The following is a 13,803-nucleotide window of genomic DNA, read 5'->3' as shown; positions in this document are numbered from 1 at the left end:
AGCCAGCAGGGAAAACTATGCCTTGTTCTAAAGCTCTTTGGGACACGCTTGCGTAGCCCCACAGACCTGGGGGCTGCAGGCTTTCCTGCTGCCTTCAGCCTCAAAACCACCCTTTCCCACTTGGCGCCGCGCCAGGACCAAAAATGGCCATATGGCTGGAGATGGGTCCCACGCCGAAAGAGCCAGCAGGGAAAACTATGCCTTGTTCTAAAGCTCTTTGGGAACCGCTTGCGTAGCCCCACAGACCTGGGGGCTGCAGGCTTTCCTGCTGCCTTCAGCCTCAAACCACCCTTTCCCACTTGGCGCCGCGCCAGGCACAAAAATGGCCATATGACTGGAGATGGGTCCCACGCCCAAAGAGCCAGCAGGGAAAACTATGCCTTGTTCTAAAGCTCTTTGGGAACCACTTGCGTAGCCCCACAGACCTGGGGGCTGCAGGCTTTCCTGCTGCCTTCAGCCTCAAAACCACCCTTTCCCACTTGGCGCCGCGCCAGGCACAAAAATGGCCATATGGCTGGAGATGGGTCCCACGCCCAAAGAGCCAGCAGGGAAAACTATGCCTTGTTCTAAAGCTCTTTGGGAACCGCTTGCGTAGCCCCACACACCTGGGGGCTGCAGGCTTTCCTGCTGCCTTCAGCCTCAAAGCCACCCTTTCCCACTTGGCGCCGCGCCAGGCACAAAAATTTCCATATGTCTGGAGACTAGTCTCACGCCCAAAGAGCCAGCAGGGAAAACTATGCCTTGTTCTAAAGCTCTTTGGGAACCGCTTGCGTAGCCCCACACACCTGGGGGCTGCAGGCTTTCCTGCTGCCTTCAGCCTCAAAACCACCCTTTCCCACTTGGCGCCGCGCCAGGCACAAAAATGGCCATCTGTCTGGAGATTGGTCCCACGCCCAAAGAGCCAGCAGGGAAAACTATGCCTTGTTCTAACGCTCTTTCGGAACCACTTGCGTAGCCCCACAGACCTGGGGGCTGCAGGCTTTCCTGCTGCCTTCAGCCTCAAAACCACCCTTTCCCACTTGGCGCCGCGCCAGGCACAAAAATGGCCACATGGCTGGAGATGGGTCCCACGCCCAAAGAGCCAGCAGGGAAAACTATGCCTTGTTCTAAAGCTCTTTGGGACCACGCTTGCGTCGCCCCACAGACCTGGGGGCTGCAGGCTTTCCTGTTGCCTTCAGCCTCAAAACCACCCTTTCCCACTTGGCGCCGCACCAGGACCAAAAATGGCCATATGGCTGGAGATGGGTCCCACGCCCAAAGAGCCAGCAGGGAAAACTATGCCTTGTTCTAAAGCTCTTTGAGAACCGCTTGCGAAGCCCCACAGACCTGGGGGCTGCAGGCTTTCCTGCTGCCTTCAGCCTCAAAACCACCCTTTCCCACTTGGCGCCGCGCCAGGACCAAAAATTTCCATATGGCTGGAGACTAGTCTCACGCCCAAAGAGCCAGCAGGGAAAACTATGCCTTGTTCTAAAGCTCTTTGGGAACCGCTTGCGTAGCCCCACACACCTGGGGGCTGCAGGCTTTCCTGCTGCCTTCAGCCTCAAAGCCACCCTTTCCCACTTGGCGCCGCGCCAGGCACAAAAATTTCCATATGTCTGCAGACTAGTCTCACGCCCAAAGAGCCAGCAGGGAAAACTATGCCTTGTTCTAAAGCTCTTTGGGAACCGCTTGCGTAGCCCCACACACCTGGGGGCTGCAGGCTTTCCTGCTGCCTTCAGCCTCAAAACCACCCTTTCCCACTTGGCGCCGCGCCAGGCACAAAAATGGCCATATGGCTGGAGATGGGTACCACGCCCAAAGAGCCAGCAGGGAAAACTATGCCTTGTCCTAAAGCTCTTTGGGAACCGCTTGCATAGCCCCACAGACCTGGGGGCTGCAGGCTTTCCTGCTGCCTTCAGCCTCAAAACCACCCTTTCCCACTTGGCGCCGCGCCAGGCACAAAAATGGCCATATGTGTGGAGACTAGTCTCACGCCCAAAGAGCCAGCAGGGAAAACTATGCCTTGTTCTAAAGCTCTTTGGGAACCGCTTGCGTAGCCCCACACACCTGGGGGCTGCAGGCTTTCCTGCTGCCTTCAGCCTCAAAACCACCCTTTCCCACTTGGCGCCGCGCCAGGCACAAAAATGGCCATATGGCTGGAGATGGGTCCCACGCCCAAAGAGCCAGCAGGGAAAACTATGCCTTGTTCTAAAGCTCTTTGGGAACCGCTTGCGTAGCCACACAGACCTGGGGGCTGCAGGCTTTCCTGCTGCCTTCAGCCTCAAAACCACCCTTTCCCACTTGGCGCCGCGCCAGGCACAAAAATGGCCATATGTGTGGAGACTAGTCTCACGCCCAAAGAGCCAGCAGGGAAAACTATGCCTTGTTCTAAAGCTCTTTGGGAACCGCTTGCGTAGCCCCACAGACCTGGGGGCTGCAGGCTTTCCTGCTGCCTTCAGCCTCAAAACCACCCTTTCCCACTTGGCGCCGCGCCAGGCACAAAAATGGCCATATGGCTGGAGATGGGTCCCACGCCCAAAGAGCCAGCAGGGAAAACTATGCCTTGTTCTAAAGCTCTTTGGGACACGCTTGCGTAGCCCCACAGACCTGGGGCCTGCAGGCTTTCCTGCTGCCTTCAGCCTCAAAACCACCCTTTCCCACTTGGCGCCGCGCCAGGCACAAAAATGGCCACATGGCTGGAGATGGGTCCCACGCCCAAAGAGCCAGCAGGGAAAATTATGCCTTGTTCTATAGCTCTTTGGAACCGCTTGCGTAGCCCCACACACCTGGGGGCTGCAGGCTTTCCTGCTGCCTTCAGCCTCAAAACCACCCTTTCCCACTTGGCGCCGCGCCAGGCACAAAAATGGCCATATGGCTGGAGATGGGTCCCACGCCCAAAGAGCCAGCAGGGAAAACTATGCCTTGTTCTAAAGCTCTTTGGGAACCGCTTGCGTAGCCCCACAGACCTGGGGGCTGCAGGCTTTCCTGCTGCCTTCAGCCTCAAAACCACCCTTTCCCACTTGGCGCCGCGCCAGGCACAAAAATGGCCATATGGCTGGAGATGGGTCCCACGCCCAAAGAGCCAGCAGGGAAAACTATGCCTTGTTCTAAAGCTCTTTGGGAACCGCTTGCGTAGCCACACAGACCTGGGGGCTGCAGGCTTTCCTGCTGCCTTCAGCCTCAAAACCACCCTTTCCCACTTGGCGCCGCGCCAGGCACAAAAATGGCCATATGGCTGGAGATGGGTCCCACGCCCAAAGAGCCAGCAGGGAAAACTATGCCTTGTTCTAAAGCTCTTTGGGAACCGCTTGCGTAGCCCCACAGACCTGGGGGCTGCAGGCTTTCCTGCTGCCTTCAGCCTCAAAACCACCCTTTCCCACTTGGCGCCGTGCCAGGCACAAAAATGGCCATATGGCTGGAGATGGGTCCCACGCCCAAAGAGCCTGCAGGGAAAACTATGCCTTGTTCTAACGCTCTTTCGGAACCGCTTGCGTAGCCCCACAGAACTGGGGGCTGCAGGCTTTCCTGCTGCCTTCAGCCTTAAAACCACCCTTTCCCACTTGGCGCCGTGCCAGGCACAAAAATGGCCATATGGTTGGAGATGGGTCCCACGCCCAAAGAGCCAGCAGGGAAAACTATGCCTTGTTCTAAAGCTCTTTGGGAACCGCTTGCGTAGCCCCACAGAACTGGGGGCTGCAGGCTTTCCTGCTGCCTTCAGCCTCAAAACCACCCTTTCCCACTTGGCGCCGCGCCAGGCACAAAAATGGCCACATGGCTGGAGATGGGTCCCACGCCCTAAGAGCCAGCAGGGAAAACTATGCCTTGTTCTAAAGCTCTTTGGGAACCGCTTGCGTAGCCCCACACACCTGGGGGCTGCAGGCTTTCCTGCTGCCTTCAGCCTCAAAGCAACCCTTTCCCACTTGGCGCCGCGCAGGCACAAAAATTTCCATATGGCTGGAGACTAGTCTCACGCCCAAAGAGCCAGCAGGGAAAACTCTGCCTTGTTCTAAAGCTCTTTGGGAACCGCTTGCGTAGCCCCACACACCTGGGGGCTGCAGGCTTTCCTGCTGCCTTCAGCCTCAAAACCACGCTTTCCCACTTGGCGCCGCGCCAGGCACAAAAATGGCCATATGGCTGGAGATGGGTCCCACGCCCAAAGAGCCAGCAGGGAAAACTATGCCTTGTTCTAAAGCTCTTTGGGACACGCTTGCGTAGCCCCACACACCTGGGGGCTGCAGGCTTTCCTGCTGCCTTCAGCCTCAAAACCACCCTTTCCCACTTGGCGCCGCGCCAGGCACAAAAATGGCCGTATGGCTGGAGATGGGTCCCCCACCCAAAGAGCTAGCAGGGAAAATTATGCCTTGTTCTAAAGCTCTTTGGGAACCGCTTGCGTAGCCCCACACACCTGGGGGCTGCAGGCTTTCCTGCTGCCTTCAGCCTCAAAACCACCCTTTCCCACTTGGCGCCGCGCCAGGCAAAAAAATGGCCACATGCCTGGAGATGGGTCCCACGCCCAAAGAGCCAGCAGGGAAAACTATGCCTTGTTCTAAAGCTCTTTGGGAACCGCTTGCGTAGCCCCACAGACCTGGGGGCTGCAGGCTTTCCTGCTGCCTTCAGCCTCAGAGCAACCCTTTCCTAATTGGCGCTGCGCCAGGCACAAAAATTTCCATATGGCTGGAGACTAGTCTCACGCCCAAAGAGCCAGCAGGGAAAACTATGCCTTGTTCTAAAGCTCTTTGGGACACGCTTGCATAGACCCACAGACCTGGGGGCTGCAGGCTTTCCTGCTGCCTTCAGCCTCAAAACCACCCTTTCCCACTTGGCGCCGCGCCAGGCACAAAAATGGCCATATGGCTGGAGATGGGTCCCACGCCCAAAGAGTCAGCAGGGAAAACTATGCCTTGTTCTAAAGCTCTTTGGGAACCGCTTGCGTAGCCCCACAGACCTGGGGGCTGCAGGCTTTCCTGCTGCCTTCAGCCTCAAAACCACCCTTTCCCACTTGGCGCCGCGCCAGACACAAAAATGGCCATATGGCTGGAGATGTGCCCCACGCCCAAAGAGCCAGCAGGGAAAACTATGCCTTGTTCTAAAGCTCTTTGGGAACCGCTTGCGAAGCCCCACACACCTGGGGGCTGCAGGCTTTCCTGCTGCCTTCAGCCTCAAAGCCACCCTTTCCTAATTGGCGCCGCGCCAGGCACAAAAATTTCCATATGTCTGGAGACTAGTCTCACGCCCAAAGAGCCAGCAGGGAAAACTATGCCTTGTTCTAAAGCTCTTTGGGAACCGCTTGCGTAGCCCCACAGACCTGGGGGCTGCAGGCTTTCCTGCTGCCTTCAGCCTCAAAACCACCCTTTCCCACTTGGCGCCGCGCCAGGACCAAAAATGGCCATATGGCTGGAGATGGGTCCCACGCCCAAAGAGCCAGCAGGGAAAACTATGCCTTGTTCTAAAGCTCTTTGGGAACCGCTTGCGTAGCCCCACACACCTGGGGGCTGCAGGCTTTCCTGCTGCCTTCAGCCTCAAAACCACCCTTTCCCACTTGGCGCCGCGCCAGGCACAAAAATGGCCATATGGCTGGAGATGGGTCCCACGCCCAAAGAGCCAGCAGGGAAAACTATGCCTTGTTCTAAAGCTCTTTGGGAACCGCTTGCGTAGCCCCACAGACCTGGGGGCTGCAGGCTTTCCTGCTGCCTTCAGCCTCAAAACCACCCTTTCCCACTTGGCGCCGTGCCAGGCACAAAAATGGCCATATGGCTGGAGATGGGTCCCACGCCCAAAGAGCCTGCAGGGAAAACTATGCCTTGTTCTAACGCTCTTTCGGAACCGCTTGCGTAGCCCCACAGAACTGGGGGCTGCAGGCTTTCCTGCTGCCTTCAGCCTTAAAACCACCCTTTCCCACTTGGCGCCGTGCCAGGCACAAAAATGGCCATATGGCTGGAGATGGGTCCCACGCCCAAAGAGCCAGCAGGGAAAACTATGCCTTGTTCTAAAGCTCTTTGGGAACCGCTTGCGTAGCCCCACAGAACTGGGGGCTGCAGGCTTTCCTGCTGCCTTCAGCCTCAAAACCACCCTTTCCCACTTGGCGCCGCGCCAGGCACAAAAATGGCCACATGGCTGGAGATGGGTCCCACGCCCTAAGAGCCAGCAGGGAAAACTATGCCTTGTTCTAAAGCTCTTTGGGAACCGCTTGCGTAGCCCCACACACCTGGGGGCTGCAGGCTTTCCTGCTGCCTTCAGCCTCAAAGCAACCCTTTCCCACTTGGCGCCGCGCAGGCACAAAAATTTCCATATGGCTGGAGACTAGTCTCACGCCCAAAGAGCCAGCAGGGAAAACTCTGCCTTGTTCTAAAGCTCTTTGGGAACCGCTTGCGTAGCCCCACACACCTGGGGGCTGCAGGCTTTCCTGCTGCCTTCAGCCTCAAAACCACGCTTTCCCACTTGGCGCCGCGCCAGGCACAAAAATGGCCATATGGCTGGAGATGGGTCCCACGCCCAAAGAGCCAGCAGGGAAAACTATGCCTTGTTCTAAAGCTCTTTGGGACACGCTTGCGTAGCCCCACACACCTGGGGGCTGCAGGCTTTCCTGCTGCCTTCAGCCTCAAAACCACCCTTTCCCACTTGGCGCCGCGCCAGGCACAAAAATGGCCGTATGGCTGGAGATGGGTCCCCCACCCAAAGAGCTAGCAGGGAAAATTATGCCTTGTTCTAAAGCTCTTTGGGAACCGCTTGCGTAGCCCCACACACCTGGGGGCTGCAGGCTTTCCTGCTGCCTTCAGCCTCAAAACCACCCTTTCCCACTTGGCGCCGCGCCAGGCAAAAAAATGGCCACATGCCTGGAGATGGGTCCCACGCCCAAAGAGCCAGCAGGGAAAACTATGCCTTGTTCTAAAGCTCTTTGGGAACCGCTTGCGTAGCCCCACAGACCTGGGGGCTGCAGGCTTTCCTGCTGCCTTCAGCCTCAGAGCAACCCTTTCCTAATTGGCGCTGCGCCAGGCACAAAAATTTCCATATGGCTGGAGACTAGTCTCACGCCCAAAGAGCCAGCAGGGAAAACTATGCCTTGTTCTAAAGCTCTTTGGGACACGCTTGCATAGCCCCACAGACCTGGGGGCTGCAGGCTTTCCTGCTGCCTTCAGCCTCAAAACCACCCTTTCCCACTTGGCGCCGCGCCAGGCACAAAAATGGCCATATGTGTGGAGACTAGTCTCACGCCCAAAGAGTCAGCAGGGAAAACTATGCCTTGTTCTAAAGCTCTTTGGGAACCGCTTGCGTAGCCCCACAGACCTGGGGGCTGCAGGCTTTCCTGCTGCCTTCAGCCTCAAAACCACCCTTTCCCACTTGGCGCCGCGCCAGACACAAAAATGGCCATATGGCTGGAGATGTGTCCCACGCCCAAAGAGCCAGCAGGGAAAACTATGCCTTGTTCTAAAGCTCTTTGGGAACCGCTTGCGAAGCCCCACACACCTGGGGGCTGCAGGCTTTCCTGCTGCCTTCAGCCTCAAAGCCACCCTTTCCTAATTGGCGCCGCGCCAGGCACAAAAATTTCCATATGTCTGGAGACTAGTCTCACGCCCAAAGAGCCAGCAGGGAAAACTATGCCTTGTTCTAAAGCTCTTTGGGAATCGCTTGCGTAGCCCCACAGACCTGGGGGCTGCAGGCTTTCCTGCTGCCTTCAGCCTCAAAACCACCCTTTCCCACTTGGCGCCGCGCCAGGACCAAAAATGGCCATATGGCTGGAGATGGGTCCCACGCCCAAAGAGCCAGCAGGGAAAACTATGTCTTGTTCTAAAGCTCTTTGGGAACCGCTTGCGTAGCCCCACAGACCTGGGGGCTGCAGGCTTTCCTGCTGCCTTCAGCCTCAAAACCACCCTTTCCCACTTGGCGCCGCGCCAGGCACAAAAATGGCCATATGGCTGGAGACTAGTCTCACGCCCAAAGAGCCAGCAGGGAGAACTATGCCTTGTTCTAAAGCTCTTTGGGAACCGCTTGCGTAGCCCCACACACCTGGGGGCTGCAGGCTTTCCTGCTGCCTTCAGCCTCAAAGCCACCCTTTCCCACTTGGCGCCGCGCCAGGCACAAAAATTTCCATATGTCTGGAGACTAGTCTCACGCCCAAAGAGCCAGCAGGGAAAACTATGCCTTGTTCTAAAGCTCTTTGGGAACCGCTTGCGTAGCCCCACACACCTGGGGGCTGCAGGCTTTCCTGCTGCCTTCAGCCTCAAAACCACCCTTTCCCACTTGGCGCCGCGCCAGGCACAAAAATGGCCATCTGTCTGGAGATTGGTCCCACGCCCAAAGAGCCAGCAGGGAAAACTATGCCTTGTTCTAACGCTCTTTCGGAACCACTTGCGTAGCCCCACAGACCTGGGGGCTGCAGGCTTTCCTGCTGCCTTCAGCCTCAAAACCACCCTTTCCCACTTGGCGCCGCGCCAGGCACAAAAATGGCCACATGGCTGGAGATGGGTCCCACGCCCAAAGAGCCAGCAGGGAAAACTATGCCTTGTTCTAAAGCTCTTTGGGACACGCTTGCGTAGCCCCACAGACCTGGGGGCTGCAGGCTTTCCTGTTGCCTTCAGCCTCAAAACCACCCTTTCCCACTTGGCGCCGCGCCAGGACCAAAAATGGCCATATGGCTGGAGATGGGTCCCACGCCCAAAGAGCCAGCAGGGAAAACTATGCCTTGTTCTAAAGCTCTTTGAGAACCGCTTGCGAAGCCCCACAGACCTGGGGGCTGCAGGCTTTCCTGCTGCCTTCAGCCTCAAAACCACCCTTTCCCACTTGGCGCCGCGCCAGGACCAAAAATTTCCATATGGCTGGAGACTAGTCTCACGCCCAAAGAGCCAGCAGGGAAAACTATGCCTTGTTCTAAAGCTCTTTGGGAACCGCTTGCGTAGCCCCACACACCTGGGGGCTGCAGGCTTTCCTGCTGCCTTCAGCCTCAAAGCCACCCTTTCCCACTTGGCGCCGCGCCAGGCACAAAAATTTCCATATGTCTGGAGACTAGTCTCACGCCCAAAGAGCCAGCAGGGAAAACTATGCCTTGTTCTAAAGCTCTTTGGGAACCGCTTGCGTAGCCCCACACACCTGGGGGCTGCAGGCTTTCCTGCTGCCTTCAGCCTCAAAACCACCCTTTCCCACTTGGCGCCGCGCCAGGCACAAAAATGGCCATCTGTCTGGAGATGGGTCCCACGCCCAAAGAGCCAGCAGGGAAAACTATGCCTTGTTCTAACGCTCTTTGGGAACCGCTTGCGTAGCCCCACACACCTGGGGGCTGCAGGCTTTCCTGCTGCCTTCAGCCTCAAAACCACCCTTTCCCACTTTGCGCCGCGCCAGGCACAAAAATGGCCACATGCCTGGAGATGGGTCCCACGCCCAAAGAGCCAGCAGGGAAAACTATGCCTTGTTCTAAAGCTCTTTGGGACACGCTTGCGTAGCCCCACAGACCTGGGGGCTGCAGGCTTTCCTGCTGCCTTCAGCCTCAAAACCACCCTTTCCCACTTGGCGCCGCGCCAGGACCAAAAATGGCCATATGGCTGGAGATGGGTCCCACGCCCAAAGAGCCAGCAGGGAAAACTATGCCTTGTTCTAAAGCTCTTTGGGAACCGCTTGCGTAGCCCCACAGACCTGGGGGCTGCAGGCTTTCCTGCTGCCTTCAGCCTCAAAGCCACCCTTTCCCACTTGGCGCCGCGTCAGGCACAAAAATGGCCATATGACTGGAGATGGGTCCCACGCCCAAAGAGCCAGCAGGGAAAACTATGCCTTGTTCTAAAGCTCTTTGGGAACCGCTTGCGTAGCCCCACAGACCTGGGGGCTGCAGGCTTTCCTGCTGCCTTCAGCCTCAAAACCACCCTTTCCCACTTGGCGCCGCGCCAGGCACAAAAATGGCCATATGGCTGGAGACTAGTCTCACGCCCAAAGAGCCAGCAGGGAAAACTATGCCTTGTTCTAAAGCTCTTTGGGAACCGCTTGCGTAGCCCCACACACCTGGGGGCTGCAGGCTTTCCTGCTGCCTTCAGCCTCAAAACCACCCTTTCCCACTTGGCGCCGCGCCAGGCACAAAAATGGCCATATGGCTGGAGATGGGTCCCACGCCCAAAGAGCCAGCAGGGAAAACTATGCCTTGTTCTAAAGCTCTTTGGGAACCGCTTGCGTAGCCCCACACACCTGGGGGCTGCAGGCTTTCCTGCTGCCTTCAGCCTCAAAACCACCCTTTCCCACTTGGCGCCATGCCAGGCACAAAAATGGCCATATGGCTGGAGATGGGTCCCACGCCCAAAGAGACAGCAGGGAAAACTATGCCTTGTTCTAAAGCTCTTTGGGAACCGCTTGCGTAGCCCCACAGACCTGGGGGCTGCAGGCTTTCCTGCTGCCTTCAGCCTCAAAACCACCCTTTCCCACTTGGCGCCGCGCCAGGCACAAAAATGGCCATATGTGTGGAGACTAGTCTCACGCCCAAAGAGCCAGCAGGGAAAACTATGCCTTGTTCTAAAGCTCTTTGGGAACCGCTTGCGTAGCCCCACAGACCTGGGGGCTGCAGGCTTTCCTGCTGCCTTCAGCCTCAAAACCACCCTTTCCCACTTGGCGCCGCGCCAGGCACAAAAATGGCCATATGGCTGGAGATGGGTCCCACGCCCAAAGAGCCAGCAGGGAAAACTATGCCTTGTTCTAAAGCTCTTTGGGACACGCTTGCGTAGCCCCACAGACCTGGGGCCTGCAGGCTTTCCTGCTGCCTTCAGCCTCAAAACCACCCTTTCCCACTTGGCGCCGCGCCAGGCACAAAAATGGCCATATGGCTGGAGATGGGTCCCACGCCCAAAGAGCCAGCAGGGAAAACTATGCCTTGTTCTATAGCTCTTTGGGAACCGCTTGCGTAGCCCCACACACCTGGGGGCTGCAGGCTTTCCTGCTGCCTTCAGCCTCAAAACCACCCTTTCCCACTTGGCGCCGCGCCAGGCACAAAAATGGCCATATGGCTGGAGATGGGTCCCACGCCCAAAGAGCCAGCAGGGAAAACTATGCCTTGTTCTAAAGCTCTTTGGGAACCGCTTGCGTAGCCCCACAGACCTGGGGGCTGCAGGCTTTCCTGCTGCCTTCAGCCTCAAAACCACCCTTTCCCACTTGGCGCCGCGCCAGGCACAAAAATGGCCATATGGCTGGAGATGGGTCCCACGCTCAAAGAGCCAGCAGGGAAAACTATGCCTTGTTCTAAAGCTCTTTGGGAACCGCTTGCGTAGCCCCACACACCTGGGGGCTGCAGGCTTTCCTGCTGCCTTCAGCCTCAAAACCACCCTTTCCCACTTGGCGCCGTGCCAGGCACAAAAATGGCCATATGGCTGGAGATGGGTCCCACGCCCAAAGAGCCTGCAGGGAAAACTATGCCTTGTTCTAACGCTCTTTCGGAACCGCTTGCGTAGCCCCACAGAACTGGGGGCTGCAGGCTTTCCTGCTGCCTTCAGCCTTAAAACCACCCTTTCCCACTTGGCGCCGTGCCAGGCACAAAAATGGCCATATGGCTGGAGATGGGTCCCACGCCCAAAGAGCCAGCAGGGAAAACTATGCCTTGTTCTAAAGCTCTTTGGGAACCGCTTGCGTAGCCCCACAGACCTGGGGGCTGCAGGCTTTCCTGCTGCCTTCAGCCTCAAAACCACCCTTTCCCACTTGGCGCCGCGCCAGGCACAAAAATGGCCACATGGCTGGAGATGGGTCCCACGCCCTAAGAGCCAGCAGGGAAAACTATGCCTTGTTCTAAAGCTCTTTGGGAACCGCTTGCGTAGCCCCACACACCTGGGGGCTGCAGGCTTTCCTGCTGCCTTCAGCCTCAAAACCACCCTTTCCCACTTGGCGCCGCGCCAGGCACAAAAATGGCCACATGGCTGGAGATGGGTCCCACGCCCAAAGAGCCAGCAGGGAAAACTATGCCTTGTTCTAAAGCTCTTTGGGAACCGCTTGCGTAGCCCCACACACCTGGGGGCTGCAGGATTTCCTGCTGCCTTCAGCCTCAAAACCACCCTTTCCCACTTGGCGCCGCGCCAGGCACAAAAATTTCCATATGTCTGGAGACTAGTCTCAAGCCCAAAGAGCCAGCAGGGAAAACTATGCCTTGTTCTAAAGCTCTTTGGGAACCGCTTGCGTAGCCCCATAAACCTGGGGGCTGCAGGCTTTCCTGCTGCCTTCAGCCTCAAAACCACCCTTTCCCACTTGGCGCCGCGCCAGGCACAAAAATGGCCATATGGCTGGAGATGGGTCCCACGCCGAAAGAGCCAGCAGGGAAAACTATGCCTTGTTCTAAAGCTCTTTGGGAACCGCTTGCGTAGCCCCACAGACCTGGGGGCTGCAGGCTTTCCTGCTGCCTTCAGCCTCAAAACCACCCTTTCCCACTTGGCGCCGCGCCAGGCACAAAAATGGCCACATGCCTGGAGATGGGTCCCCCACCCAAAGAGCCAGCAGGGAAAACTATGCCTTGTTCTAAAGCTCTTTGGGAACCGCTTGCGTAGCCCCACAGACCTGGGGGCTGCAGGCTTTCCTGCTGCCTTCAGCCTCAAAACCACCCTTTCCCACTTGGCGCCGCGCCAGGCACAAAAATGGCCATATGGCTGGAGATGGGTCCCACGCCCAAAGAGACAGCAGGGAAAACTATGCCTTGTTCTAAAGCTCTTTGGGAACCGCTTGCGTAGCCCCACAGACCTGGGGGCTGCAGGCTTTCCTGCTGCCTTCAGCCTCAAAACCACCCTTTCCCACTTGGCGCCGCGCCAGGCACAAAAATGGCCATATGGCTGGAGATGGGTCCCACGCCCAAAGAGCCAGCAGGGAAAACTATGCCTTGTTCTAAAGCTCTTTGGGAACCGCTTGCGTAGCCCCACACACCTGGGGGCTGCAGGCTTTCCTGCTGCCTTCAGCCTCAAAACCACCCTTTCCCACTTGGCGCCGCGCCAGGCACAAAAATGGCCATATGGCTGGAGATGGGTCCCACGCCCAAAGAGCCAGCAGGGAAAACTATGCCTTGTTCTAAAGCTCTTTGGGAACCGCTTGCGTAGCCCCACAGACCTGGGGGCTGCAGGCTTTCCTGCTGCCTTCAGCCTCAAAACCACCCTTTCCCACTTGGCGCCGCGCCAGGCACAAAAATGGCCATATGGCTGGAGATGGGTCCCACGCCCAAAGAGCCAGCAGGGAAAACTATGCCTTGTTCTAAAGCTCTTTGGGAACCGCTTGCGTAGCCCCACAGACCTGGGGGCTGCAGGCTTTCCTGCTGCCTTCAGCCTCAAAACCACCCTTTCCCACTTGGCGCCGTGCCAGGCACAAAAATGGCCATATGGCTGGAGATGGGTCCCACGCCCAAAGAGACAGCAGGGAAAACTATGCCTTGTTCTAACGCTCTTTTGGAACCGCTTGCGTAGCCCCACAGACCTGGGGGCTGCAGGCTTTCCTGCTGCCTTCAGCCTTAAAACCACCCTTTCCCACTTGGCGCCGTGCCAGGCACAAAAATGGCCATATGGCTGGAGATGGGTCCCACGCCCAAAGAGCCAGCAGGGAAAACTATGCCTTGTTCTAAAGCTCTTTGGGAACCGCTTGCGTAGCCCCACAGACCTGGGGGCTGCAGGCTTTCCTGCTGCCTTCAGCCTCAAAACCACCCTTTCCCACTTGGCGCCGCGCCAGGCACAAAAATGGCCATCTGTCTGGAGATGGGTCCCACGCCCAAAGAGCCAGCAGGGAAAACTATGCCTTGTTCTAACGCTCTTTGGGAACCGCTTGCGTAGCCCCACACACCTGGGGGCTGCAGGCTTTCCTGCTGCCTTCAGCCTCAAAACCACCCTTTCCCACTTGGCG

The sequence above is a fragment of the Rissa tridactyla genome, chromosome 7 (genome assembly GCF_028500815.1).
Source record: "Rissa tridactyla isolate bRisTri1 chromosome 7, bRisTri1.patW.cur.20221130, whole genome shotgun sequence".
NCBI classification, from domain to species: Eukaryota; Metazoa; Chordata; class Aves; order Charadriiformes; family Laridae; genus Rissa; species Rissa tridactyla.
This window is presented reverse-complemented; position numbering follows the sequence as displayed.